The sequence below is a fragment of the Chiloscyllium plagiosum genome, chromosome 13, assembly GCF_004010195.1.
Source record: "Chiloscyllium plagiosum isolate BGI_BamShark_2017 chromosome 13, ASM401019v2, whole genome shotgun sequence".
Taxonomy (NCBI): Eukaryota; Metazoa; Chordata; class Chondrichthyes; order Orectolobiformes; family Hemiscylliidae; genus Chiloscyllium; species Chiloscyllium plagiosum.
In genome coordinates, this window is record NC_057722.1 from 36,664,684 (window position 1) to 36,686,843 (window position 22,160).

The 22,160-nt window shown below is 38.2% G+C and overlaps 1 protein-coding gene across 1 annotated transcript in view; it reads left to right on the forward strand.

Annotated features, from left to right (window-relative positions):
- The window catches only part of nlgn1 (neuroligin 1), a 666,539-nt gene continuing 644,379 nt past the window's right edge, over positions 1-22,160 (forward strand). The window contains exon 1 of the mRNA XM_043702211.1: positions 1-531. The gene's annotated coding sequence lies outside the window, so the exon portion shown is untranslated. The remainder of the gene's footprint in view (positions 532-22,160) is intronic.

Here is a 22,160-nt window from a genome sequence, read left to right on the forward strand (position 1 = left end):
TCATGAATCCACTCAAATCGGACTTAAGATGTATTTAACTCAGCTAGGTGTATAATTTGCAGCGCTTGGCTTGGGTAAATACTGTTTATTGAGAAAAAGGATTCTAGTAAGTAACAAACTGCACGTTTGTTACCTTACTTCCGGAGGTATTCTTGAATATACGTCCGTGAATGTATTAAAATTTCCTAGTCTGCATCTGCGAACGATTTAGGATCCGTAACACAAACATCTGTAAATGCAAGCAATATCGAGAAAAGAATGAATGTATCAGCATCATTGAAAAAGCAGAATCGAATAGCTCTAGTCCGCCATTGGATTTCTTAAGGCTTTCAGATGTCGATTGAACTGGAATGCACATAAACAAGGATCGGAAGGTAGCAACATCCGAAACCTTTGTTTCAACAATGGATATTGTTTCTGGATTTCTGTGATGGCTGTGTGGATTTTATTGGAGACCGCAGACATATTTTGAGAGGAGAGAGGTAACGCATGAGCGGATGAGCGCTAAATGTCTGGAGAAAGAATTGGAAGGTGAGTGCCCTGAATGGTTAATATGGAGCCGTATGTCAAACTGTTTCAGTGGTGCTCGCGAAATGAATGAAACTTTGTTTGCGGTGTGCGCTGCTGGCCGAAAATCTTCAGTGCCACGGCTTGCAGCGTTTAACTTGCCCTTTTTAAAATTAGGCCGGGCAGTTCATTGATCTTTGAATCAGGCGTCTGAAGAAAAGGGTACAATATTCTTTTTTTTTAGAAATGGAAAAGCAGCGCCAAATTCCATGTAGTTGATCATTGCCGATCAACTTACGCATTCCCGCGGGAACATTCCATTTGCAAATTTCATGGAGTTGCAAGGGGGAATGCTTGTATAAATTGGCAATATTTGTAATCCTTATTGAAACAGTTTGCCTTGAGAGCTGTCATCGGGACGTGAGAACCAAAATTATTTTTTGATGCCCAAATTATAATGGATGAGTCTAACATACCATTGCAATTTCTATCTTCTTTGTGGCTCTTAAGTGCTATCTATATTCAAGTGTTTCGCTTTCCAATATTGTGTTTTCCATACGCTTTGCATTTATTTTCATTTCACTTTGCTAATCGTGGCTAACCGCTGGTGCTGGTGACAGTAGTAACGCGCATATTTTAATACGATGGGAAAATCAGCGGACGATGTCATAAATCATGCAGAAATGTGTCCACACATAGTGCAAAATAGAGTCCTGGCGTCGTAGAAAATACCTAGTTATTAGATTGAAATTTTTTTTCGTTCGTGGTGCAAATAACTACAGCGCGTTGATGTCGGCCTTGCAAGGTCCTGAACTGTTAGCCAGATTAATGCCAGATAGCTTTGCTTTCATGCGGTAATTACTTTCTCATAATTCACTGACCATGTTTTTATATGTAAATTCATGGCATGCAGTCGGTAATTTGAACAGGTTTACTAGTGTAGACTAGCAGTCAATTCCTGAAATTCGCCTGTAGATTTTTGAGAAAATATATACAAACTTGACAACCAAGGCAGCTTTAGTTTTTAGAAAATACATAAATGAGAGTTTATCAAAATGTATCGATTAATTATTTTCAAATAAAACGAGTACATAACGTTAAAACGCAATTTGAATAATCGATAATCAAATAAAACAAAAAAACTGCGGATGCTGGAGATCTGAATGAAATTGCTGGCGAGTCTTAGCAGGTCTGGCAGTATCTATGGGAGAAAGCAGAGTTAACGTTTTCAGTCCGGTGACTCTTCATCAGATCTTTTAGCAGTTAGGAAAAAAAGGTGCTATTTATGCTGAATAATTTGACACCTTTAATGTAATAAAACATTCAGGATACTTCACAGGATGCTTATCAAACACCATTTGGCACCATGTATTAGGGTTGATGATGAAATGTTCGGACAAAGAAGTTTTTAAGGAGCATCTTATTAGAGCAATAAAGACAGAAAAGGTTAAGGAGGGAATTTATAAGCTTGGATGCTTGGCCTCCGGCACAGCTGTTAACCACAGGTGTTCAAGACGCCAGAAATTGAAGAAGATTGTACTATTGGAGGAATTATGGAAATGGGAGAAGAATGAGTTCATGTAAAGATTTGAAAGGATGAGAATTTCAAAATCAATTTGCCTAACCAGCAGCCAGGGTAAGTCAGTTAGCACATAGATAATGGGTAAAGGGGATTTGATATAATTTAGGTGGCAGAGTTTGGACTAGTTTTAAGTTTATGGAAGGAAGTAGAGGGCTAAGAAGTAGAAGCAGTGCTTTGGAATATCAGATCCAAAGGTAACAATGGGATGATTGTGAGTTTCAGTGGCAAGTGAACTGAGGCAGAGTTGAAGATCAGCCATGGCAATAGCTGAGAGAGTTGGTAATGGTAAATCTGAAGGAAAAGGTATATAAGGAGAGGAATTTATTAACAATATCTACGAATCAACTCATCTTATATATGCTCTGGTGGGTTAGGGAAAAGGGCAGAAGTGGTTCTGACAGCTGATTAAAAGGTCTCAAAGGTTACAAAAAAGTATGCAAGCTCTTAGCACGTTGGAGGTGAGAGTTGAGAATGCTGAGCCAGGTGGTTAAGAAGATGATTTTCAGGAAAGAAATAGTGGTGTAATAAAATAATTTTCCAGGAATAATTATAGTTTTGGTGGATGAGAGCAGGACCTAATAGCACTTTATATCATTCAACTTTATGTCGTCTGGCAGTTAATGGCTAAGCCAATTTTCCCTCCTGGCACCTTCCCCTGTTACCACAGGAATTGCAAAACCTGTGCCCACACCTTCCCCCCCACCACGGTCCAAGGCCCAAAGGAGCTTTCCACATCCATCAAAGTTTCACATGCACTTCCACATATGTCATTTATTGTATCCGTTGCTTTCAATGCGGTCTCCTCTACATTGGGGAGACCGGACGCCTACTCGCAGAGGACTTCAGAGAACATCTCCGGGACACTCGCAACAATCAACTCTACCGCCCCGTGGCTGAGCATTTCATTTCCCCCTCTCATTCTGCCAAGGACATGCAGGTCCTGGGCCTCATCTTCTGCCTTGGCACCCTTCAACCCCAGGGCATCAATGTGGACTTCACCAGTTTCCTCATTTCCACTTCCCCCCACCTTACTCCAGTTCTAACCTTCCAGCTCAGCACTGTCCTCATGACCTGTCCCACCTGTCAATCTTCCTTCCCACCTCTCCGCTACCCTCCTCTCTTACCTATCACCTTCACCCCCACCTCCTTTTTCCCCAGTCTCACCCCACTCCCATTTATCTCTCCAGAGGCTCCCAGCCTCATTCCTGATGAAGGGCTTTTGTCCGAAACATTGATTTTCCTCCTTCTTGGATGTTGCCTGCCCTGCTGTGCTTTTCCAGCACCACTCTAATCTTGAGTCTAATCTCCAGCATCTGCAGTACCCACCTCCGCCTAGTCTCTTTGCATCTCCCCGGACTTGAAAAAGATGAGGATTATACAAGGGAAAGCATGTGTGAGAGAGTGCGAGGAAGAGTTTTAATTGGTTTCAGGCCTTAAAAAGTATGAGTGGTTTAGTAGATTAGTAGTTGCAGAAATTATGTGGTGAATGCAAGGCCAAAGACTCAAGAGTTGATATCTTGATCAAATTGGCAAGATTAATCTCTATTGGGTATGCTTGATGGAAAGGTTTCCGAGGAGATTAGAATGGGCTATTTGAGTTCTCCTCGTAGGAATGCAGCAATAAGTGTCTTGATATACCTGGAGAATGCCAAATGTTAGAGGAATGTTATAGGCTTATCTTAGAGACAGTAGAGCCCAAACAACCAAGAGTGTAGAAAGATCAAGGAGTGGTTAAGGGTTAGGGTCAGGATTTGGAGAGTAAATTAATCAACAAGGAGAAATTAAAGGAGGCCTGAGATGAGACAGGAGTGAGAAATGAAGAATCTTGATATAAGAGAAGCCCAAGAAACCAGAAAGCAAAGACATTAAAGCCTCCTTTAATTTCTCCTTGTTGATTAATTTACTCTCCAAATCCTGACCCTAACCCTTAACCACTCCTTGATCTTTCTACACTCTTGATTGTTTGGACTCTACTGTCTCTAAGATAAGCCTATAACATTCCTCTAACACTTGGCATTCTCCAGGTATATCAAGACTTGGAAAATAGCAAGTGCATGTTAAGGAAAGCAAAGGACTGTCATTGTTAGGAGATTGCCACTTGCAGATTTATCAAGTGGTTACTTGTAATTAGAAGTGAATTGCACCTACTATTAGCTAGGGAACATAAGCAGAGAGGAGACTGGGAGAAAGAGCAGTGTAGGAGAGAAATGGCCAGGGAAAAAGATATGCAAGATAAGGCTCTCACTCAGGAACTGTTCGAACAGCTAACTCGAAAGCACAGCAACAGTTGGTGTGAATCATAAGTTTACAATTGCTAAATTTGCACCCTTAACAAAATGACAATCATGACCTTGAATAATGTTCCTTTTTTGAATATCTTTATGTTGAATATCTCCTACCAAAATCAATACCATCATCAAGAGGGATAACGATAGACATGTGCAAATAAAAGGAAGTATTTTAATTTATTGTTGAACTGTATTAATGGAGTAAATGTTTCTGATTTAACTTTATCCATTAAGAACCAAGCTTTTTAGGTATCAGTGAAATAACTGAAACAGAAAGTTTTGCAAACCATTTCAAATGGTCTGTAGGTGGCAGTGCAGATCTAAGAACACAGTTTTGACAGCAACAATGATCTGCTCTAATTTTGTAATATCACAAATCATGGCAGAACACAAGAAAAAATATTATCAAATCAAATGTATTTAACACTTTGTCTTGTTACGTAAGACTTTGCTAAACACGTTAATGCTATGATTTGAGCCTGTAAATGCACCTTTCTCAAGATTTCAAAGCAGAAATACTGTACTAGATTTTGAATACATTCTATAACGCATTCTAGAAGCATTAGATAAAGTATATGGAAATACTCTGAGTTTGGAGGCAGTGTTGTTACATCATACCATGGTTTGCAAATCTATTACTTTAAAATAGCCTTTCATTAATATTATGGCCATAATTTGATTTGATTAAGAACATAAAACTCATAAATGGTATCAGCATAGTGAACAGATATATTCACCTTGGAACCAAAGACTCTCCTGATGATTACAAAGAAGAATCATATTGGATTAGAAATATTAACTCTCCATGGACGTTGCTAGATCTGTTGAATTTCTCCAGCACTTTCACCTTTTATATGTGCATTTTCTTGATTGTTGCAAATGAACAGTGAACTTATGGAACAGGTATTTAAATTATTAGAGGAACCCTATTAACAATGTTGTTACTATAACTTTATGATGAATGCAGAGATATTTATTTTATCAGTATTCAGATTATATAATATATGCACTCTTCAAACTAATTGAAGTATTTCTCATTAAATATTAATTTTCATCCATTTTTGGGAGATAATCATTTAAGTGCACCAGTAACTGACATTGGTTTGATTTGTCCAAAGAGCGTCAGTCTCACAAAGATCACTACTCTGTCCCCTTTTTGCAAAAGAAGGACTCCTCTTTGCAAGAGATGATGAGAATGCAACATCTTGATACTTTGACGTAAATTAGATTGTATATTGTATTGTCTTGATAATTTAAAAGCAGATTCTGGAAAAGCAAAGTCTGCCATAAGTGCCACATGTGAATTTTTCACTGTCAATGGTGGAGGATGATCTTTGCCAATTCCTTACTTGCAGGATTGGTGAATGATTTTTGTGTTTCTGAAATTTATGTTGTTATGGTGGCAAAAGTCTGCCACAGTTGGTGCTGCCATTTATATTGATCACTAGCTGGTTTCCCATTTGTCATGGTTGATGTTAAGGACTTTCATAATTCTTTTGACAGCATGCTTGGATTGGAGCTTTGGTCATCCTGCTGGTCACTTGTCACACGCTAACTTCTCGGATATTATACATTTGAGGATTTTGCCATCTTTCTTGTTGTGCACATATCTAAAACTTTGGTTGATTTGTGCATTTTTGGCCTGTTGTCCTGGAAAGAACTGCTTCATTTACGACTTTTTTTTCCCCCTGAGATGCTAAAAATGCAATTTAACACCAGAGATCGAAGTTGTTGACCCATTTTTCTTGGGAGATTGAATTTGTGCAGGCTTTACTGCCATATTACAATGTGTTGAAAATACAGACTTTGTAGATAAGAGTCTATGTTCCGCAGTTCTGTTTGTATTTGAAGGCCTTTTTTTTAGTTAGCTTTATTTGGTAACTGCATTTCCAGTGCATCTTCTGAGCTGTATGTCAGAGGCAGGTGGTTTGATCCAAGGTGACTGCGTGTTTCTGAAATCTGATCACAAGCAGAGGCACAATACCCTTTCATGAACTAGAATTTTCTTCACATCGATGGTGACGTAGGTCACAGGCATCAGGTAGATCACTATTCATTTAGGATCTTCAGATGCTTTGACTTGGTTTGATTATATGGTTTCTCTACCTATACTGGTTCTACTTTTATTTGAGCCTTTTCTCTGCATCTAAATGAAAAGGATGCTGTTAAATGAAGAAGATTCTCCTATAACTGCATCCAGCTCATGTTATACAGCTGCTTTGTGTCCACAGACTCCTTTAAGTTGGATGAGTAACTTTGTTAGGTTTTATTGCTTTTCTGTGTCAGAATATGAAAGAATTGTAAGTAACTTCCTAAATAACTCATTGTTTGTTCACTGGATGGTAGGTCACTCAAGTTAGGAATTGTTCAAGCCTCCTCTTGCCCCATCCTCACTGTATCTTTTATAAGCCACTGTCTTTACTACCTGAATAAAGCGGTGTTGCTTCAACATATTGATGTAACATAGCCTATTCGTTTTCTGGTGAACTGGAGGGAGTCAATAGATAATTTACTTTACCAATCGCTTTTGCTGCCCTAAATGGACCACTGAACTGTGTCTCAATGATTCATCTTGTAAAGATAGTGATACCAACACTTCATCTCCTGGCTGAAATATGGTGGATTTGATATGATTGTCAGCCCAATGTTTCATGGGTATATGTGATGTTCCGAGGTTTTCTAGAGCTACTTTGCATGGTCCTGTGCACCACTCCTGGAACACTGATACATATTGCAAATAGAGAATGCAGCCTTCTATCTTAAAAAAAAAACACTTCTTTAATTAGTTTTGGAGGACCCCTGCTCTCTCTCTCCTATGTACTTGTTCGCATCTCTTGCGAAATACATAGTCTTTTTCTCCTCACTCTCTTGTTCTCTGTCTCTCTAGAGTGTGCTTTCTCTGTCACTCTCTCCTTCTACACCCCTCGTGCTTCCTTCAGTATTCGAAGTCTACCTATGTCTGTCACCTTGGAATCTTTCTGCATCTTCTGTACATCTAAGACTTGGTATGACTGTTACTCACTTGGCTCGTAATTGCACCTGAAAACCCATGTTACAATACTGAATTCCTTTTTCCATGTTGATAATTAATTCAAAAAGACTAAGACTAGTGGACTAAAATGTGAATTGCACGTGACAAGCAAAATAATTTCTAGCCCTTTATTCCAACTTTGAGCGTATTCATTTTAGTTTGCTCTGATTATCTCTTTGAGGGTTCGATGACACCTTTCTAAAGCTTGGTGTTTCAGCAGGAGGTATGCTGAAGACTTTTACTGTATTATGCATAGTCTGCACAAACTTCCCAAAAACGTTTACACGTGAAATTAATCTGACTGGATCTCCACCATCAATCCATATTGAGTGAAGAATTGGTATTTAACATCTGTACTTTTACTTTAACAGTGATTTGGCCTCTGGTAATAAAGTAGCTATGTCCATTATAAAAAGATATACTGATGTCCTGCTTTTGTTTGTGGTAAATATTCCAAGCTGTCTGCTAATATAATTCCTAAAAAACAATGGTGAGGGAATTAAATTTGCTGGTTTGATGTTATTCCTTTTCCAACAGCTGACATGTGTGATTAGCTTTATAAAACTATTAAAATCCAGCTAATAAAAATGTCAACTTGTATGTGTGTGAGTTTTCTGGATTCCTCCATGTTCTGCTACAGGGATTTCATGAGCTATCTTTAATGCTTGGGTAGTATATTTGACTATATTTTGGTAGTACCACTATCTAGGGAACTGCAATTCATTCTTCCTCTTCAGGTCTTTGATGAAATTTTCGCTTCCTCATCAGAACCCCACATTTAATATGTTAACATTCTCGGATCCCTTGGCTTCAACTTCAGTTTGAGCTGATTGGGTTACTGCCTGGATCGGTTTCCTGTGTCTCAGGATGTTTTCTTTGAATATCCAAATCTCCAAATAAAGTTTTCGATCGCCAAGTATCTGGTTATGGTGACAATTTGACTTTCAACAATAAAAGTTGTTCAGCAACTGCTTGGGTGGGAAGAAAAAAATCCTGGAACCTTTTACTGTAACTGCTCTATCTGACTTCACTTTGTCTTTTGGTAACTACTGGAGAAGCTATGGTACTGCAAAATCATTCCCTAGGAGTTGTTAGCTGCCAGAATGTTCTCCAAACTCTTTCCCACGGTTTTCGTATTTTTCATGTTCCCTATGATAAGTACAACTAATTTATAACAACTTGCTGGAATTAATTGATATGGATCAAACTGTGAAACACATTTTGAATCTTGGTTTTGTGTTCAACTGAGATTTATTGATATATTGTTGACCAGTGGTACATGTCACAGACATTTTAAAGATTATGTGTCTCTCCCGTACATATGTCTCTATATCTGGCCTCTTAAAATTTTTCATCCTCATCTAAACTTTTTGGTTTTCTGCCCGTTCACTTTACCTCCATCTACGCTCTCTATCTCTCTCCTATGTATTTGTTTGCATCTCTTGCATCCCACCTCTCCCCCACCCCTCTACACCCTTTATGCTTCCTTCAGTATTCAAAGTCTACTTGTGTCTGTCTCCTCGGAATATTTCTGCATCTTTTGCACATCTGAGATTTTGTGTGACTGTTACTCACTTGGCTCGTTAAAAATATAATAAAGAGACAGAAAATAGAGAATGAGAGAAAGCTGGCTAAGAATATAATAACATTTTGAAGATTTTCGACAATTATTTGAATAGGTTAAAGGTAACTAAAGTTAATGTTGGTCCTATTGATAATGAGTCTGGAGACCTCATAATCAAATGTAAAGAAATGGCAGAGGTTTAGAACATTTATTTGAGTTTGTCTTCATGTAATAGACTTTGCAAAGGTAACTAAAAATCAAGAGGTGATAAGGAGATATTAACTTAAAACAATCACTGTCATTTGGGAAAGGTTGCTCAGAAATCTACTGGATCTAAAGGCTGACATGACAAAACCTACTGTTGGCAGATTCATTAATTATGATCTTTCAGAGTTTCTTAAATTCTGGAAAGTTCTCAGTAAATTGGAAAATAGTAAATGTTAACTTCAACTCAAAAAGGGAAAATGTAGAAAGCAGGAAACCATTGGTCAGTTAGCCTAAAGTCTGTTTCAAGGAAGGCATTAGAAGTAATTATTAAGCAGGTTATTGCAGGATACTAAGACAATTACGATGTAATCAGACAGAGTCAATTTGGGGAGTGTGAAAGGGAAATCATGTTCAACTAATCCTTTTTTCTGAAGTATCATTCAAAGTAATGGTAATTAGTAGGTGTGATGTACCTGGATTACCAAAAAGGCATTTGATTAGATGCCTTTTGTGCAAGATAAGAGTGCACGTTGCAGGAAATACGTATTAAAGGATGTTTAATGAAGTTAAGTAAGTGTGTATATATTGGAAGATAGGGTTAAGTTTGGGTAAACGTGAATGTGTCCGTTTTGACAGGAAGGATAGAAAAGCAGTTTACTATTTAAATTGAGACAATTTGCAGGACTCAGTGAGATGGGATTTGTGCAACCTGGTACATCCATCACAAGTTAATATGCAGATCTAATAAGTGATTATGAAGATAAATAGAATGTTATCATTACTTGAAAGGGGAATGGAATACAAAAGTAGGAAAGTTTTCCTGAAACTGTACAAAGTATTGGTAAGTCCATGTCTGGAGTCCTGAGTACAATTTTGGTCTCCTTATTTGAAATAAAAGATATAATTTAGAAACAGTTTGGAAATGGTTTAGTCATTTATTTCTAGGTTGAAAAGCTTATCTTTTGAAGAAAATTGAACAAGTTAGGCCTACATTTGAGTTCACAAGAATGTAAGATGATCTGAGTAAAACATGTGAGACCTTGAGGGACTGAATAAGGTGAATATCCGAAGGATGTTTACTCTTTTGAAGGAGATTAAAACCATGGGAATTTTCAGAGAATTTTAGGACAGAAATGAGAATTTTTATCTCTTGGGAAGTTTTTTAGAATTAGAAATTCTCTTTCCGAGAAGGTGGTGGAATTTGGGTCTTTAAATTTACACAAGGTTGAGTTTGATAGCTTATTCATCGACAAGAGTATTCAGGGTTATGGGGTATATACAAGAAAATGGACCACAAACAATAACCAGATCAGCCATGATTGAATGATGGAGAAGATTCGAAGGGCCATGTGGCTTACCTCTGCTCCTAAATACTATATTCAATTGACTTCTACTTCACAGGACTAAATGTCAGGTAGAATTCTGTGATTAATCTCTCTCACACATGATATATTGCACACACATATTTGATAATAGAAGCTCAAAGTACCTGTGCTTACCTTGGTGAAGAAAGTGGCAAACGTCTGGCAGAAGAAATTTTTGAACCAAATTACATTTCTGCAATACTTTTTAGTTTGGGAATGTTAACTTTGGAGAAAGAAAACAGATTTCCTTGATGCTTTCTCATTGTTCCTGTTTAAACATTTTTAAGACCATAAGACCATAAGACATAGGAGTGGAAGTAAGGCCATTCGGCCCATCGAGTCCACTCCGCCATTCAATCATGGCTGATGCGCATTTCAGCTCCACTTACCAGCGTTCTCCCTGTAGCCCTTAATTCCTCTAGACAACAAGAATCTATCATTCTTGGCCTTGAAGACATTTAGTGTCCCGGCTTCCACTGCACTCCGTGGCAATGAATTCCCCAGGCCCACCACTCTCTGGCTGAAGAAATGCCTCTGCATTTCTGTTCTGAAATGACCCCCTCTAATTCTAAGGCTGTGTCCACGGGTCCTAGTCTCCTCGTTTAACTGAAACAATTTCCTAGCATCCACCTTTTCCAAGCCATGTATTATTTTGTACGTCTCTATTAAGTCTCCCCTCAATCTTCTAAACTCCAACGAATACAATCCCAGTATCCTCAGCCGTTCCTAATATGTTAGACTTGACTTTGTCATACTTTTTTTTGGAATATTTGGTCAAGATTTTTGTATGGTTTTACTAATATTTGGAGTGCTCAAAGCAAGATTTCTAATAGTTAACCTTGTGCTAGGTTGAGTGATTTCCTTGACAGTTTTGTTACATTTGCAGATGTTTACCTAGCTGGTGCATCATTTCTGCTTGAAGAAGACAGAGCAAGATTTGGACTGATTTTGTTGCTTTTTGACACTTTCTGGCTGGTTAATGATAGAAAGAAAAAGTGAAAAGAAAAAGTGCGATTTTGTTGGTCTTGTAAGTGTTTTGAAAGATTTTCTGCACGGAACTGGGTTTTTACTTGATTTCAATTTAGTCAGTACGATGTGTCAATCCACATCATAAACAATGAACGGGTTTTTGAGTCAGCCATGTTTATTTTAATCCCTACAAATATGTTCCACCACAAGGTTTTAAATTATTCTATATGTGCAACTATGAATCTTGCAAGTCTTGCCTGGAAGGATTTGCATTGGTTGATGAAAATCTTCCTGTAGAAATGCAGTTTTCTTGTACAACTTCTCTCATAATAATGGAGCTAGATCATTCAGGACCAATAGCCTTGTGGGCAGAGTAAGGGCGTGTATTGGGTGTCTTTCCCCTTTGGGAAATTATGATCCTAAAAGGTAGTCAGCCCCCATCCCCGGTACTCCAATCCCTGTTTTGTTGCTACCCTTTTCCTCCAGCTACAAATAGAGGGGCCAACTGATTCTCAACTTCTGCCTTAAACTTTCTGAAAATTGAGCAACGTTTGGCTGCTGGCAGAAACATTGAAGAATACTTAGACACGTTAAACAAGCAGAGGGAAATATTTCAAATAATGAAGACACAATGTCTGACACATCTCCATCCTTAACTACAGGATCAAGATTTAAACTAACGAATGACATTGCTGCGTTTTGATGTGTACTTCTTTTCCACATGACATTCTTTGACATTGTCTCCTGCCTTGTGTTGCAAGAATCAAATATTGTATTAATTACTTGCTGCAATCTTCAGATATTACAATCATAATCTGTCAGGTTTCATGGAATGGATGGTAATAACCGTGGGATGAAAGATGTACTGTAATGTGTTAACATGATTTGCAGGATGTGAGAATAGTTGACATGAGCACGGTAGGTGACATGGACAGGGACTAGGAACATGATGGCAAGTAATACCCAAAAGGCTTGATTATGGCACAGAATAATGGATGGAATATTCCTTTATTTTTCTGCATTTCACCCTTGCTGCCCTTTTATTCATCTGACAGTGGCCATCTCCTTCCAAAAACAGCTTATCATGCTGCAAAAAATGCCTTCTTTCTGGTCTTCCAATATAACCGTCCCTCAAGGCACAAATTTGGGATAGCAACACTTGCATATCAAGCTTTGAAAAGTAGACACTCCTTTTTCCCTTTTTTCTTTTCAACAGTTGTTCACTTCTTTCAAAATTGTATGCATATTTAGCCTTTTAACAATGTATACATAGTGCATTTTAATTGATTACATTTTTGCATTTAAAAATGAAGCTATCTCTTGTAACGTGAAATCATTGCACTCACAATATAAAATACAATGAAATGAACTGGTATCATCTTGACAGAGAAGAATAAGGGATGATTTGATGATAGTGTTTCAAATCTATGAACAAATGGGCAATGGACTTTTGTTGGATCATGCCCTTTTGCAATTTTTCCAAACCCATGTATGCACGAGAATAATTTGTGTGCATCTTGTGTGAATTCTTTGAATACTACACAGCTTAGAGTGAATACTGGGATAGAGTGTTCTAATTGACTGAAAGGTCTAGAAGAACTGTACAGAAATAAAAGGTTGAAATGTAAAATCATGAGCAGGGAAACCTGCTTTACAAAGAAGATTGTGAGGATGTGTAGTATTTTCACTGGAGTCAATGAGTGTTTACAGGCAAGTAGAACCGAATATCTTGCTTGAATTTGGAAGTTGCTCAGTTACCTTTGCTGTTTTTATTGGTCGTTCTATTGAAGATGTGGACTTTTTTGCATCACATAAAGACAGGGTGGCTAAAAAAGGCATTTAAGCATGCTTGCATTCATTGCTCAGTCCAATGAATCATATTGAGGTGTTACGGGACCTTGGTGACACCTCTTCAGGAGTATTATGTCCAGTTCTGGTTGCCCAGTCATAGGAAGGATACTATTAAGCTGGAGACTGTTCAGAAGAGATTCACCAGGATGTTACCAGGTATGGAAGCTTAGATTTATAAAGGAAGTCTGGGTTTTTATTCACTGGAAAGTTGGAGATTGAGAAGTGATCTTATAGAAGACCTTATCATGAGGGGTATAGACAGGGTTAATGGTAGTTAGCTTTATCCTAGGATGGGAGATTTCAAGACTATTGGGCATATTGTTGAGGTGAGAGGAGTGAGATTTAAAAAAGGCATAAGGGACAAATTTTTTACAGAGGGTGGTTTGTTGTGGAATGAATTTCCTGAGCAAGTGGTGGATGTTGGCACAATTACAATGTTTGAAAGACATTTGGATAAATGCATGCTTTGTTTGGAATTATGTTCAGACCAAAGGCCTGTTTCCATGCTGTATGATTGTGTGACTCTCAGTGCACGCCTTGTTAACCATCAAGAATAGCTTAGCTATTTAGCTGAAGGATAGGTGAAGAAAAGAAATGTTAAACTAGGACCACTGCTCATACAGAAGATATACATAAATAGGCTTATTGAATTGACAAACACCTTTCGGCGGAAGTGACGGCGGATGATGCGCTGTACATGGAGATTGGTGGGGTGGTAGGTGAGGACCAGTCATACTGGTCATACAGAAGATATACATAAATAGGCTTATTGAATTGACAAACACCTTTCTATGTTGTGCCTTCTGCATCTGCCATAAAGAATGGAAAGTTCTGAATTGTTGTGAATCTGAAAATATAGAATGAAGTTTTAAAATAGTAATTCTTCCTCTGTGTATGGGTATGCCTACTTATGTGCATGGACCATGTGTTTCTTCTTGTTTGTTTCTTAGTAGTTTTTGTTTTTGCCATGTCCCATTAGAAATTTTGTTAATAGCGGGAACATTGCTGTGGAAAATGCATGGACTGTAAAATAAATTGGAAGGAATTCTAGTTATTATGTATCACAAACCTGTGTTTGGAGGATTTTAATGTGAATTTCAAAACTGTATTGAATACTAATCTGGAATTAAAAATGAATGAACAGAGACAAAGAAGTGCTTTACAATGTTCCTGATCAGTATTAAACAATATTCAGGTAAAGATAAGAATATTGGGTATCCTTCTTCTCCAAAGTACATTGATATTATATGCCAAGTTCCAAGTATTATAAACTACTTAAGTAATCTCCTGACAGAGCAGTCATCACTTATGCATAAAACATGCCCAGAAATATGCATTTGAGAAACTATTAAAATAACACCAGCAAATTAGGTGATAAAAGATTTTTGAAGTCTGTGCTACAAAGTACAGGTGCAGCTGTTTGAAGAGAAGGATTTGTACACTGAAGTTTGCACATTATGACTTGCCACAGTCATGTGATTTTAGTTGTTTTCAGTATCGAGGCATGAAAGTAATAATGAATGAAGTCAACATATAGAACGTGGTGTTATAAGTGTACATCTCAAATTATATGATTTTGATAACTGTAAGAAAACTAGATGCTGCAAGAAATACTAGAACTAATTAAACACCTCAGTCTGTAATTTTGTACTGGGGGAGTCAATAGACTTTGAATTTTCCAGTCCTTGCTCCTGTGGAGGTGAAAGGCAATTTGTGACAGAATTGAAACTTCCTTCAGTCTGAGACTGAACAAATAAGACTAGCAACTCCATTATCTGTGCTGGGGAAATAGTGCTACAAACTGAATTGCATTCTAAATGTCCCTGAGGAGCAGACAGGAAAGATCTTGATGGCATTGAAGACCCATTTGGAACCCTCTACTGATTTTACTTATGAATGATATGTGATGAACTTTAGAGCTCAGGAAGGAGTAATTACAGAAGGACTAGCAAAAGTATCAAGTCCAGAGTAGAGGATGGAAATATTGTGGGGGCACCAAGGAAAAGAAAAAGAGATATATTCAGCATGTGGAAAGTATTTCCCTAACTGCAGGGAGCGGGCAGGAATTTGTAGTAGTCAGATCAACTATGTGCATATTGAATGTGGAGCAGTTTTGAGGGGCTTACTCTTGCTTACCCTACTTTTGTGTTTAGAATAATCAAAGATTGATCTTAGTTGAGAAAAATCCAGAGATTGGAAAGGTTTTGGGCAGTTCAAAGGAGACCTGAGTGAAGTTAGATACAAATATAGTTTCTCCCAGAAAAAACAGAATTGTTCAGATCAATGAAGGAAACAGGTTACCTCAGTGAAAGAGTTTAGTTTGTGAAAACTTCCAGGCAAGGGGAGATCTGGTTAAGAAGCATGTATTGGTTATTTAAAACTGAAAAAGTCTAAGATCTCAGTTATATGAGTGTTCAAAGTAAAATACCTCACAGCTCATAGGACTGAAATTGAGAAGAAACAGTTAAGTTAAATCTACAGATTGGATAACAAAACAGTTTATCTGGAGTTTTGAGTAACTGTAAAGTAGTAGTTTTGGGGAGTAGTTGGGAGTTTGTTTTGCTATGTGCCCTGAAACCTTTCAAACTGTTTTATATGTAGGTAGCTTGTTTTGTCTCTCTTGTGTATGACAAACATATGTTTTATTGGTAAAACAAAGTCTGCAGCCTGGCATGCTTATGACTTTAAGCAAAAATCTATCAAGCTCGATTTAATTCTTGAATTTCACTTGTCCCATGGTAACATCAGCTGGAATCATAGAAATAGGGCATAACAGGATAGATGTTGAAAGGATGTTGCCCATGTTGGAGACATAAGAACTATGGGACATAATTCAGAGATCTCCTATTTAAGATGGAAATGAGTGGGACTATTTTTCTCTCAGAGGGTCCTGAGTGCTGGCACTCTTCCACAGAGAGAGGCAAAGGTGGATTAATTGAATATTTTTAAAACAGAGGTGGAGAGTCACTGAATTAATAAGGAATTGGTGGTCCTTGAAGATAGGCAATAAAATTGAGTTGAGGCCACAATTAGATCAGCCGTGATCCTACTGAATGACAGTGTAAACTCGAGCTGAGTGGTCGACTGCTCCCAGTTGCATATGTTCCTAAAAAATCATTCATAAAAGCCATTTCAGAACTATTCAGCCTTGTACATTCTCTTGGCACCTTTGCTGTATCAGTACTTCTCCCTGAAGCCACTCCAGTAATTGCAATGTGGCTGGTGGAAGGCAACTGAGGTTCATTGGGCATACTGCAGATTGCTTCACAGTGTAATCTTAAGCAGTCCTAGGCCGAACTTCAAATTGTACAATCTTATCATGAGTAGCAATAGTCAAAGTCAGTTGGCTGAAATTATTAGCAGTGTGCCAGTGCTGGTAGGATAAATGCCATTAACTTGAAAACTGCATCATAGAGTCACTGGCAACCTCCCCCATCACTAGTTATGTAACCGCAATTCTAGTAATATCTTAGAGGACATTGCAGATTTCAAGACAGCTGTGAGGTGCCACATCGCCTTCCTGAGCACTGCTTTGTGGATTCATGGTGCTACGAATGTGCACGTGCAAGGCATCAAGTTGGGTTTGGATAATAACAGACGTATTTCTTCTGATCTCTGACATGGGCCACCAGACGCTAGATCGCAGATGGATCCACAAGTGCTCTAATGGAGTTGGCTACAAATTTCTTGCTGGATAAAAGAGACGCCAAGCTCCTTTACCAAGTTGGGGATTAACTCCACCATTCTCTGTGACAGTAACAAGATCATCTATGACAGGCGTGCCAATGTACTAAGCACTTGGTTTGCATCTGTATGTACTCACCTGTACATTGGCCCACCAAGGTCCTCTTTAGTACTTGTTTGTGTTCTTGTCCTCTGATAACCTGGTCCTCTTCCCTTCATTTGTGCTGCAGACCACTTGTAGCCCATGACATTCCACGTGATAATGCATGTGGCTGAAAAATGTCGGATCATCAAAGCTTTTTCATTAAGGGGGTATAGTTTATTACTTTGACAATGAGAGTATTGGCTTCCATTGATAAGCTTCAGGCACACAAGCTCATAAGCATTCTTTGACAGTAGGTTGTTCTTTTAACAAATTGCTGTTGACAGTCATAACAGTACCTGTCAAAACACCCTGTAACACTCAAATTGAAATCTTTCTTGGCTGTTTCATCTGTCTCGCAACCTTTCAACTCCATTCTCAAAAATGAAGGCACTAAATCTGCGATCTAGCATCTGGTGGCCCATGTCAGAGATCAGAAGAAATACGTCTGTTATTATCCAAACCCAACTTGATGCCTTGCACGTGCACATTCGTAGCACCATGAATCCACAAAGCAGTGCTCAGGAAGGCGATGTGGCACCTCACAGCTGTCTTGAAATCTGCAATGTCCTCTAAGATATTACTAGAATTGCTGCCTTCAAATTCCTCTTTGGGGACATAATCATTCTTCAAATAACTACAACTTTCTTCTTTCTAAGTTCTTCTTTGGCTAACTCATGCTGTCTAACCTCCTTTCCCTTTGGGATTTTCTTACTTCAATCTCCCTTTGAATTTCTCACTGCTTTTCTCTTCTTAATTCAGGTCTTTTCATTTCTAACTTTTTTCACTTACGGCTGCCTTATGCACTTTAACAAGAAAGATGTAGATTCCTCTTGAATCCAATGAATTCAAAAATCCCACGATGAACCCACATTTCTTATGATCCCAGCTGATGTTATCACTGGACAATTCAATCTCAGGCAGGAACCTAGCTTGGTAGGTTGTATTTTGTTTTGTCTTGGTTTTGACAAAGTGGTATTTCCATGAAACATTAACACTCAATATTGTAGATTTTCCTTTAACAATAAACAGAAGTTTATTAACAAAAGGTAGAAGTTAAAATAGAATAAGTCAAACCATCTACTTCCAATCCAAGATTTTTAAAGACACAATGTAATTATTATCCTATTAATCCCTGTACACCCCTTTATTCAATGAAAAGAAACAAAACAGCTTTTGAATAGTACCCAATCTACATCCCTGGTACAACAACCAAATCACCACTCATACAATACTCAAACCAGAGTCCTTATATCGAGCACCTCAGTAGATTTAAGTCTCTCATGACATCTCCTTTTAAAGTAGAATTGTAGATAGCTTCTTCCAGGAGCTATCCCACACCAGTTAATGTATGCAGTTTTATGTAACTCTCTTAGGATTTTGTCCCAACACTTCCGGTTGGACTAACACTAATTCTTCACTCTAAGGTAGCCTAGTTCACTTTTTATCCTTCCCTTCTATTGATTTTAGGTAGTTTGCAATCATAATTACCTAATAAAGACAGTCAATGATTTGTAGCAGTTTTCTGATAGTGTATTGAGTTTAAGAAATAGCAGTTTAGATCTGATTATGTGTTACATTACATAGTTAGGCAAAGAAAGGAAATATATAGTCCATGACAGATAAGAATGCTACAGTGATCCTACAGCCATTCTGTAGAATGGAGAAGCAGAGGCAATACATTCTCATTTCCCATATATCTTGCATTCTTTTGTGGTAGTCTTTGAAGGCAGCTTTTTTTGTTCTTCAGAAGCGGAAGTCAATGCCATAATTGGCATCAGCGTGCCAACACTATTGCTCAGTGTGGAACCTTGGAGCAGCTGCAATATGCACAACCATTCAGCTTAAAGGGAATGTTGTTCTCAGGAGCACTCATGGAGTCATACAGTACAGAAATAGACCCTGCGGTCCAGCCAGTCCATGCAGATCATAATTCTAAACTAAACTAGTACCACTTGCCTGTGTCTGGCTCATATCCCTCCAAACATTTCTTATCCATGTACTTATCTAAATGTATTTTAAACATTGTAACTGTACCTGCATCCACCATTTCCTCTGGAAGTTCATTTCACACACAAACCAGTCTCTGTATAAATAAATTGCCCCTATGTCTTTTTAAAATCTGTCCCCTGACCTTAAAAATATGCCCCTAATCTTGAAATCCCTCATCTTTGGGAAAAGACACCTGTCATTCACCTTATCTGTACCCTTCATGATTTTATAAACCTCTATAAGATCACTCTTCAACTTATGAAAGAAGCCCAGGATTATCCAGCCTCTCCTTATAACTTAAGCCCTTCATTCCCAGCAACATTCTGATAAATGTCATTTGAACTCTCTCCAGCTTAAGGATATCCTTCCAATACAAGGGCAACCAGAACGAGACACAGTATCCCAGAATAGGCCTCTCCAATGTCTTGTAACCTCAGCATAAGAACCCAACTCCTACACTCAAAGGTCTAAGCAATGAACCCAACTCCTACACTCAAAGGTCTAACCAGCCAGTCTATATTTGACACAAACGTCAAAGGAATATGTATCTGAACCCAAATATCTCTGTTTACAGCACTAATTTTAAGTATATAAGTCTTGCTCTTGTTCGTTTTACCAAAATGCAATATCTCATATTTATCTAAATTAAATTTGATTGGACACTCTTCAGCCCATTGACCCAATCAATCAAGATCTCTTTTTAATCTTAGATAACCTTCTTCACTGTCCACTATATTGTCAATTGTTATACTACATGTCCATATAGCCACCCCATTACAAAAATGCCCAAAACTCAAATTAAAAACTGAAACAAAAAAGTTTTCCCTTAAGCTGGATAAAATCAAATCCTTCACAAATTTTTTGGCTCCATTATTTACCTTGTGTCATCAATTTTCTTTCATCGAAAAGAACTCTGGCAGAGATCACCCTGTGCATGGGCTGAAAATCTGTGCTGTAAACAAGGTCCAGGCAAATGGTAGAGATTTGTTACTGTCTGTAGGGGAGACCAGTTTCTTACACCCTTTTTAAATGATACTTTATCTCTTTGAAGGGATGCTACTTTTTTTTATAGATATTTTAATTAGAAATTTAACATTTTTAGAAGTTTACAAAAATAAACAAAGCTCTCAAGTACAAACATTGATATACAATTAAATCTTAAATAAATAATAACCAAAATTTAACAAAAGAAAAATACCGAGAAAAAAAACCAAAACTCAACTAACTACTAATCTAACCTACAACTAACCAGAGTGTATATTTTAGTCTCTTACATTATTCAAATAAGAGAAAGAAAAAAACCCAATGGATAACACAGAAATTGGGTAGTGAGATACATGCTCGGAATATATTAACATCAAATATAACAAAACCTGCATTCGTGCGGGATTCCTCTCCCAAGGGGCCCCGGACCAGCCAGGTTCGTAATCTCAATTAAGTAAAAGCCCTTGTTAGGACAGCCGAAATATCTGTATTCATATAATTCAAGAAGGGCTGCCATATTTTATGAAATTATTCGGTCTTTCAATGCACCATATTTGTAAGGAAGTCAAGGGGAATACATTCCATAATTAATCTGTGCCAATTTGAAAGTCCAGGGGGGGCCTCAGCCACCCAGTTTACCAAAATGTTTTTCCTTGCACAGAAAGAGAGAATAGAAAATAGTCTCTTCCAGTGCATATCCAGGGAGGGTAAGTTCGAAAAGTCCAAAAGGAGAGATACAGGGTCCACTTTAATTCCTGCTTTAACTATTGCCAATCAATCCGCTGCTATATGGGCCTTATGAAGTATCTTCAGCTGGGTAGCTTGAGTTCTGTTGCAGATGGTGATTCTTCTGGCGTTTTCCCAAATGTCATTCCACGTTTCTAAAGAGATTTCTAGTCCCAATTCCTGATCCCATGTTTTAAGCAGATTGTCCATATCTCCCAATACTTCATCAGGTAGTAAATGATAAATAGTACTGACGGGAGATACCCCCATTGGTCGTAGTACTCTACATTCTCTATCTGATTTATAAAGACTATCTAATAACATAGTCTTCTTCTGTATATAATCTCGAATTTGGAAATATCGAAAGAGGTCTCCATTAGGTAATCCGAAATTCTGACGCAGCTGTTCAAAAGACATCAGGACCCCATCTTTAAATAGGTCCCCTAGACATGAGATACCCCTGGATCTCCAGAGTTTAAAAGTGGCATCTGTAAACCCCGGTTGGAATTCCCATGCTCCCACTATCGGCGCATAGGGGGATGTTTTATGTGAGTTGCCCTCATTTTGCCGTATTATAGTCTAAGCTTTAATTGTGTTTAGTATTATAGGGTTTTTACAGTGATCCGTAATGATTTTCCTCTTGTCTGAAAATAAAAGGTTAATAAGTGGGCTTTTTATTTGAGAAGCCTCGATGTCCAGCCAGATTGATTGCGGATCAGACAAGACCCAATCAGCTATGTAACTTAATAGGGAACTTAACTGATATTTCCTAAAATCTGGGAAGTCCAATCCTCCCCTTGCCTGTGGAAGCTGTAGCTTCTTCAGCTTAATGAGGGGCCGTCTATGATTCCAGATGAGGGAACCCAACCAGCCATATAATTTACGTAGTGCCAGCCTCGGCAACATCACCAGAAGCATTCTCATAGGGTATAGGAGACGGGGCAGGACATTCATTTTAATTAGTGCTATTCTACCCAGCCAGGAAATTGGACGGTCTCCCCATCGTTGGAGGTCCTGCCTTATCCTTTCCAGTAAATGCACAAAGTTAGCCCTGTATAACTGACCAAATACTGGGGTAATAAAAGTGCCTAAATATAAGAAACCCTCCAGGGACCACCGAAAGGGAAAGTGGGATCCGTCCACTAAGTGGGGTATCATAGCAAGGCCACCCATTGGCATAGCCTCCGATTTTGAGAAATTAATTTTATAGCCTGAGAATGCGCTAAATGTATTAATAACTTGGATTAAGTGAGGTACGGACATCAGAGG